Source organism: Triticum dicoccoides, chromosome 2B (assembly GCF_002162155.2).
Source record: "Triticum dicoccoides isolate Atlit2015 ecotype Zavitan chromosome 2B, WEW_v2.0, whole genome shotgun sequence".
Taxonomy (NCBI): domain Eukaryota; kingdom Viridiplantae; phylum Streptophyta; class Magnoliopsida; order Poales; family Poaceae; genus Triticum; species Triticum dicoccoides.
Genome location: NC_041383.1, coordinates 739,745,504 through 739,754,705, shown reverse-complemented (window position 1 = coordinate 739,754,705; position 9,202 = coordinate 739,745,504).

Below are 9,202 nucleotides of genomic sequence, written 5' to 3'. Positions count from 1 at the left end.
TTTCTTGGCTCTAACTTGATCGCTTGGAATGCTCACAAGCAGGCTACAGTGTCTCGCAGCAGTACGGAAGCCGAGTACAAAGCAGTTGCTGATGCGACGACTGAGATCATTTGGGTTCAGTCTTTGTTGAGAGAGTTTTGAGTCCCTTCGGCTCATTCTCCAGTGCTTTGGTGTGATAACATTGGTGCTACATACTTGTCATCTAATCCAGTGTTTCATGCTCGGACGAAACACATTGAGGTTGACTATCAATTCGTTCGAGAGCGTGTTGCACAAAAGCTGCTTAGCATCAAGTTCATATCATCAAAGGATCAACTTGCTCACATCTTCACGAAGCCTCTTCCACAACCACAGTTTGTAGGCTGCAGGCGCAATCTTAACTTAGTTTGTACTTCAGGCCACAGTTAAGATTGAGGGAGGGTGTTAGACTGTATATATACGTAGACTTGTTTATACGTAGACTTGTGTATACACCTTGTACTTGTACCCTTTGGTACTTATATATAATGAGATAGCCGCACCCCCCTAAGGGTGTGGAGCAGTTGCCCAATATTCTGGTTTAACACACCCATGCCCCGGTGCCCGTTCACCCACAGCTTGGCGACATTGGTTTAACACACCCATGCCCCGGCGCCCGTTCACCCACAGCTTGGCGCCCGTTTGCCCGCACCCGATAGCCCTCCACTGGCCTCCTGTGCCACTGGCAAGCGGGACCCTTGCCCTCAAAAAATAAATAAATAAATATTAATTAATTAGTTTAATTAAATGACTTAACCTGTTTAATTTATCTAAACCTAGTCTATGATAGGGGGGCCCACCCCCTGTTGACCAGCCAAACGTTGATTGGTCAACTGGGACCCCCTAGCCCACCTGTCAGCCACTGGGTATACTTTTGTGTACACTGTGCTGGGTGCGCTTAGCATTTTAGCATTTATTTTAGAATTAATAATAATATTAGAAAATCAATTAAAACTTTAATAAATCATAGAAAAATAACCGTACCTCGGATGAAAAAGTTTTATACATGAAAGTTGCTCAGAACGACGAGACAAATCTGAATACGCGGTCCGTTTGTGCGTCACGCGTCCCTAGAATAGAGAACATGCAACCTTCCCCCTCCGGATTGACTGTCCAAAAATGCCAAACACCGGGAAAACTTTCCCGGATGTTATCCCCTTTCGCCGGTATCGTGTAGCATCGCGTTAGAACACCCCTAGCCCTACGTGTTACCCCGTCATGCATAGGTGTTGCATCTGTTTGCATTATATTTAGTGTTCATTCCCCCTCTTCTCTCCATTAGACTCCGAGACTGATGTTGCCCCTGTGATCGACTACGTTACCGACGACCCTTCTTCCTCTGCAGCTGAGCTTCCAAGCAAGCCCCCCCTTGATCACTCCGATATCGCCTATTCTTCTCTCTCTTAGGCTTGCACTAGAAATTGCTGCTGCTACTGCTTATCCTATTTCTGCTGCATAGCCTGTTTTGTAACTGTTGTTGATATTTACCTGCTTATTCTAAACTGCTTAGTATAGGCTGGTTAGAGACCCATCAGTGACCCCCACCTTATCCCTACTGCCCCGCTGGATCTTCAGAAGATTCGGACAATGTCACATCCCTAGCTTCTGGCATTGCACTAGTACTAGCCTTTGGTGATGCATCATGTTTACTTTTACAGAAAGTTGAAATGGGGATTGTCCAAACCCTAGCATTTTAAGAATTCACCAGGTTCACCTAAAATATTTTCAGTCAATCCAAGTGGCTTTCAAAAATGTTCATCATCTTTGGAAAAATGCTGGAAACAGTAACCAGAGATGATGCACATTTTTCCATGTCATTTTGGATCTTTGAACTAATATATATTGTATTTGAGTTGGAGCAAATATATGTTATATATATTTTTAATGCTTCAATAATTCTGATATTTTGTGAGGGGCTCTAGAATATTACTTTCAGTCCCTGCAAAAAATTATTGGAAGAAACAAAAATGATTTAGTGTTTGAACTAAATCAAAACAGATTGAAACAAATAGAAAACAATGACTAAAAAAATAAAACAGAGCAAAAATAAAAAGGGAGACGGCCACCTGGGCCACTTACCTGCTTACCTGCCCGGCCCAGCTCCTCCCGCTGGCCCAGCCCGCCACCGCTACCCCCCCTGTCGTCTTCTTCCCTCGCCAGAAGGACGCGGGCACGCGCCCGGCGCGCGCGGCCACGCGCCCCGGCCACCTCCTCCCTGCCTGGCTGCCTCCTCCTCCCCTGGTTCCTCCCGCGACGCCACGCAGCCCCCTCGGACCCCTCTCACTCTTCCTCGAGGCCCCGCCCCTCTGCTCTTTCTCTCTCGCCCGAACCCGAACACAGCCGTCGCCACCGACGCCATTCGCCGCGGCCACCATCCCCCTCTCGCCTCCCCGACGCCTCCCAGAGCTCCGCAAGTCCTCCCTCGTCCTCCTCGTCGTCTCACGTGACCAGAAGAGCCCCGGAACGCCGCCCCCGACGTTTTCCCCCTCGCCGGCCGCCGAGGATCTTCTCCGTCGAATTTGGCCACTCCGGCGCGCCCCCGAGCTCGCTGACCCTCCCTGCACGATCCCCGTGAGTCCCTGCTCCGTTTCCCCCTAACCCCAAGCTCGATTTCGAGCTCTAGCCGCCCCCTCTACCGGAGCCGAGACGCTCCGCCGCACGGGCTCGTCGCCGGTGAAGCTCCGGTGACCTTTTGGTCCCACGCCTGCGTCCGTTGCACTCGTTGCGTCCCGTAGAGTAAAACTAGCGCGACCACCGTCTTGTTTGCACACCGCAGCGCCGGTCCCGCGAACACCCGAGCTCCGGCAGCCGCAAAAGAGGTCGCCGCCGGCAGCTCCGGCCACCCCAGCCTCCGCCACCGCCACCGTTGGATGCGCCGCTCCACCCTCTCCCCGTAGCTGCTCCCTGCGCGCCAAAAGAGTCCCTGTAGTGGGTTTCCGACGCGCACCACCGCGTCTGGCCTCGCCGGCGTCAAGCCGCCGGTGGGTCTGACCACGTTGACCACGGCGGGACACACCCCCCCCTCTGGGTCGATGACAGGTGGGGCCAGCCCCCCCTGTTAATTAGTTTAGTTATTTTATTTTAACTACCCCCCCTCTGCTGACACTGACAGGTGGGCCCCCGCCATCAGGTGATTATCTTAAGCTAATCACCACCTAATCTAACCCCAGAGCCACTGACATGTGGGCCCTAGTGCCCTAATCCTTAATTAAACTAAAATAAACCCCCCCTGTTAACCTGTGACGCTGACTAATGGGACCCCCTGGTCAGGTTTGACCCGGGGCAGCCCTGTTGACTTGCTGATGCAAGCATGACGCACTGCTGATGTCATAAAGTATTTTCTGGATTTAATTATATTCAGGAAATTCCAGAAAATGCCTAAAACTTCTAAAAATCATAGAAAATTAACCGTAACTCCAAATTAAATAATTTATATATGAAAAATTATCAGAAAAATCCAAGGAATCCATCTGTACCATTTTCATGCATGTTAGAACAACTTATAGCTGCTGTTTAGCACAAATCAACTAAAAGGCATTTGAATATTCACATATGGAGTTTGAATTTGAATTTTATATTCAAACCAACTTCATTTAATCTGGTTTTAGGTGCATTAGCCCAAAACACATTCATATTGCCATGTCATAGCATGCATCATATTGTGCATAGCATTGATCGTGTCTTTTCTGTATTGCCGGTAATTGTCCCCTCTCGATAGACGCGATACCGATGATACGACCGTTGACACTGATGAAGACTCAATGTTATCTTCAGAAGTGCCAGGCAAGCAAAACCCCCTTGTTCATTCCGATACAATCCCACTCTCTCGCTCCTGCTCTCTTTTACTGCATTAGGACAACAACGATTCATCTGTTACTTGCTGCGGTAGCTGAACCCCTTTATCCTTTGCATGACCTGTCATTCCACAGTAAATAGATGAAACCCACTAGCATGAGTAGGAGTTGTTTGAGCCCTGCTGTGCCTACTCATTCATGTTTGTTTGTCATGCCTGCTACTGCTTAGAGTTGAGTCAGGTCTGATTCATCGGGGATGAATCAGAGGTGTGTGAACATGTCCTACTGTGTGTGAGCTAAGTGTGTGAACACGATTTGGTAAAGGTAGCGGTGAGAGGCCATGTAGGAGTACATGGTGGGTTGTCTCATTGCAGCCGTCCTCAGGAACTGAGTTCTGTGTTTGTGATCCATGATTCAGCTACTACCACGCATTGGGCCCGAAACCAATGGACCCTCTCGGCTTCTTAATCACCCTTATCCTCTGTCCAGGAGTTGCAAGTAGTTTCTGGTGTTTGTAGTATGCTGGAGGCCGTGGACAGCGCTGACCATAGGGGTGGGCTGTGATGCGGTAGGCACGTGGCCGGGTAAACCGGGCACCCGTTTGGTGTCACGGAACCCTGTACACATCGTTTGGGGCTGTGAGCGAAACTCCGGCCGGATCTCCTCATGGATGGAACCCGAATAGGCGATAAACCTGGACTAGAGACTTGAGTGTTTAGGCAGGCCGTGGCCGACACCCACGTTGGGCTTCCGCTTGAAGGTTGCCGAGTACATGTCGTGTAAACGGCGGTAAGTGGTGAGAGCGTGTGTGAAGAAGTACACCCCTGCAGGGTTAACCTAATCTATTCGAATAGCCGTGTCCACGGAAAAGGACCTCTGGGTTGCTTATATCAGTTCATAGACAAGTGAAAGTGGATACTCTAAAATACGCAAGATAAGCGTGAGTGCTATGGATGGCGTTCTCGTAGGGAGACGGGAGCGGATCCATAGTGGTGTATTGATATGGTGAATATGTGGACTCGTGTGCGCCACCTCAAAAGAGTCGCTTGCAGTCGTAGTTTAGGATAGCCACCGAGTCAAGCTGGCTTGCTGCAGTTAAACCCCACCATCCCCTTTGTTGATAATGATGCATATGTAGCTAGTTCTGATGTAAGTCTTGCTGGGTACATTTGTACTCACGTTTGCCTATTTTATGTTTTGCAGAGAGACTTCAGTCTCATTAGTAGTTCCGCTTGGACTTCGACGTTTAGCTTGATACCTCAGCTACGATCTTGTGCCCTCGGCAGGATCTGATCGATAGTCAGGCTTCTCAGCCTTTTTCATTTATAGATGTCTGTACTCAGACATGATAGCTTCCGCTTGTGCTTTGACTTGTATGCTCTGATTGTTGGGTCATGAGACCCATGTTTGTAATGTCTCGCTCCTCGGAGCCTATTGAATAAATTACTTGAGTCGTAGAGTCACGTTGTGATGCCATGTTGTATTTGCACATATCGAGCATATTGTGTGTATGTTATTGAAATGCTTGATATGTGTGGGATCTGGCTATCTAGTTGTTTATCCTTAGTAGCCTCTCTTACCGGGAAATGTCTCCTAGTGTTTCCACTGAGCCATGGTAGCTTGCTACTGCTCCGGAACACTTAGGCTGGCCGGCATGTGTCCTTCTTCGTTCCTGTGTCTGTCCCTTCGGGGAAATGTCACGCGGTGAATACCGGAGTCCTGTTAGCCCGCTACAGCCCGGTTCACCGGAGTCCTGCTAGCCCAGTGCTACAGCCTGGATTCACTCGCTGATGACCGACACGTTCGATGCTGGGTCATGGATGCCTGTCCCTGTAAGTCTGTGCCGCTTTGGGTTTACGACTAGCCATGTCAGCCCGGGCTCCTTATCATATGGATGCTAGCGACACTGTCATATACGTGTGCCAAAAGGCGCAAACGGTCCCGGGCAAAGGTAAGGCGACACCCGTGGGAATACCGTGCGTGAGGCCGCAAAGTGATATGAGGTGTTACATGCTAGATTGATGTGGCATTGAGTCGGGGTCCTGACAGACAACGAGATGGACAACCTGGCCCTGACACCGCACATCACCCCCCCTTTGTTGTACGACACTACTGGGTTACTATCGAGTGCCGAGGGTGATACCTTGTCAGCACTTTTGATGTTAACCTTGTAGGTTAGTTCATCGGTTGTGGTAGTCGAGGGTGATTCCTCCTTCACCACTCCCGATAACGACGCTGTCGTGCAACTCCTCAAGAGTGGACCTCCAGGGTGATTCCTCCTAGGTTCACCTTGACGATTACATCAGGTGGAATGCCATCGAGGGTGATTGAGGGAGTCCTGGATAAGGGGGTATCCGGACAGCCGGACTATATACTTTGGCCGGACTATTGGACTATGAAGATACAAGATAGAAGACTCCGTCCCGTGTCCGGATGGGACTCTCCTTGGCGTGGAAGGTAAGCTTGGCGATTTGGATGTAGATCTCCTCCTCTGTAAACCGACTCTGTGTAACCCTAGCCCCCTCTGGTGTCTATATAAATCAGAGGGTTTAGTCCGTAGGACACAACAACAATCATACCATAGGCTAGCTTCTAGGGTTTAGCCTCTCTGATCTCGTGGTAGATCAACTCTTGTAATACTCATATCATCAAGATCAATCAAGCAGGAAGTAGGGTATTACCTCCATCGAGAGGGCCCAAACCTGGGTAAACATTGTGTCCCCAGCCTCCTGTTACCATTAGCCTTAGACGCACAGTTCGGCACCCCCTACCCGAGATCCGCCGGTTTTGACACCGACATTGGTGCTTTCGTTGAGAGTTCCTCTGTGTCGTCGCTGTAAGGCTAGAGGGCTTCTCCAACCTTCAACCACACTGCCCTGGGTGAGACTTTTCTCCTGGAACAGATCTTCATGTTCGGAGGCTTCGCATTGCGGGCCAACTTGCTTGGCCATCTAGAGCAGATCGATACCTACACCCCTGGCCATCAGGTCAGGTTTGGAAACCTAAACTACACCGCCGACATCCGCGGAGACTTGGTCTTCGACAGATTCGGGCCCGTGTCAGACAGTATTTGGAACAATCACGAAGAGGATGACCTAGATCTGCAGTCGGACAATATTTGGAACATCGCTCCTGCTTCAGCTCCGGATTTCGTTCCAGAGCAGGTCATGCCTCCCGAGGATGGGTGGATGGACCCCGCCCCGAAGGCCGCATTCTCATCGGCGTTGGAGTCGAACACAGACTCCTCTCCTCAGGAAATCTGTACCTCCGAACCCCCGAACTCATCTCCGGTAGTGTGTTCCGGACCGCGCGCATCCATGCCCATCGAATCCAATTGGGCTCCAGTCATGGAATTTGCCGCCGCGGATATCTTTCAGCACTCACCCTTCAGAGATGTGCTAAATTCATTAAGGTCTCTCTCTTTATCAGGAGACTCCTGGCCGAACTATGTCTGGCTCGAGTGGGAAGCTGGCGACGAAGAAATTCGTTACCCACCCACCACCCACTTAATAGCCACGGTCGATGACTTAACCGACGTGCTTAACTTCGACTTCGAAGACATTGACAGTATAGACGACGATGCGGGAGAAGAACAGGAACCACCGCCCACAGGGCGCTGGACTGCCACCTCTTCATATGATATGTATATGGTGGATACTCCCAAAGAAACCAATGGCGATGAGGCAACGGGAGATAATCCCTCAGGGAAGAAATCAAAACATGGGCGTCATCGGCGCCGCTCCAAGCCTCGCCACGACAATACCGGCACTGGAGAAGAAAATCCAGATGGTGCCGAAGAGGAATATGATCCTGATCAACCCACCTTCGAGCAAGGCGAACAGGAACACGGGCAGGCTAGCCCAGACGAACAGGTGACAGACGGATACTTGGAGGACGATAACTATATGCCTCCATCCAAAGACGAGGTGAGCCTCGGTGACGACGAATTTGTCGTACCAGAGGATCCCATAGAGCAGGAGCACTTCAAGCGCAGGCTTATAGCCACTGCAAGAAGCCTGAAAAAGAAGCAGCAGCAGCTCCAAGCGAACCAAGATCTGCTCGCAGAAAGATGGACCGAAGTCCTAGCGGCTGAAGAATACGGACTCGAACCCCCGAGTAGGGGATACCACTAGAAGAAGAGGCCAAAGAGCCAGAACTTCCAGCACAAGATGAGGCTGACCGACCACCACGTGGCCGGGATAAAACGGCATGTTAGGCCGGACACCAGTCCGCACCCCCACGCCGGTTCACCACGGCCCGGGGCACGCAGGACCTGCGAGATATACTGGAAAACAATGCAGGACAACCAAGATCGATCTACGGATCACGAGGACGCGCCACAGCTCAGGACACCGATCGTCACGCCGGATACAATACCGATCAATCCGGCCGGGCCGGACATTATCGACCAGACCTAATCGGACTACGCCACGACATAGCCCGGCACAGAGGCACCGCACACCCCCTATGCTTCACTGACGAAGTAATGGAACATGAATTCCCAGAAGGGTTTAAACCCTTCAACATCGAGTCATACGATGGCACAACAGACCCCGTGGTGTGGATCGATGATTTTCTTCTCCACATTCATATGGCCCGCGGTGATGACCTACATGCCATCAAGTACCTCCCACTCAAGCTTAAAGGGCCAGCCAGACGCTGGCTGAATAGCTTGCCAGCAAACTCTATTGGCAGTTGGGAAAACCTTGAGGACGCATTCCTTAATAACTTCCAAGGCACCTATGTGCGACCACTGGATGCTGATGGCTTAAGTAACATTACCCAACAGCCCGGAGAGTCAGCCAGGAAATTCTGGACTCGGTTCATAACTAAAAAGAACCAAATTGTCGACTGTCCGGACACCGAGGCCCTAGCGGCCTTTAAGCATAATATTCGTGACGAGTGGCTTACCTGACATCTCGGCCAAGAAAAACCGAAGACCATGGCGGCACTCACGACACTAATGACCCGCTTTTGCGCAGCTGAGGACAGTTGGCTGACTCGCAGCAACACCGTGCCAGGAAACCCTGGCACCTCATATACCTGTGACAGTAACGGAAAGCCACGGCGCAACAGACACAAGCGTCGAAACAATGGCGACAATGCGGAGGATACGACCGTCAATGCCGGATTCAGCAACTCCAAATCCGGTCAGCGGAAGAAGCCGTTCAAAAGAAATAACCCGGGATCGTCCAGTCTGGACCGCATACTCGACCGCTCGTGCGAGATTCATGGCACCCCCGATAAACCAGCCAATCACACTAACAGAGATTGTTGGGTGTTCAAACAGGCCGGCAAGATAAATGTCGAGAACAAGGACAAGGGGCTGCACAGCGATGATGACGAGGAGCCCCGGCGTCCGAACACTGGAGGACAGAACAAATCCCCCC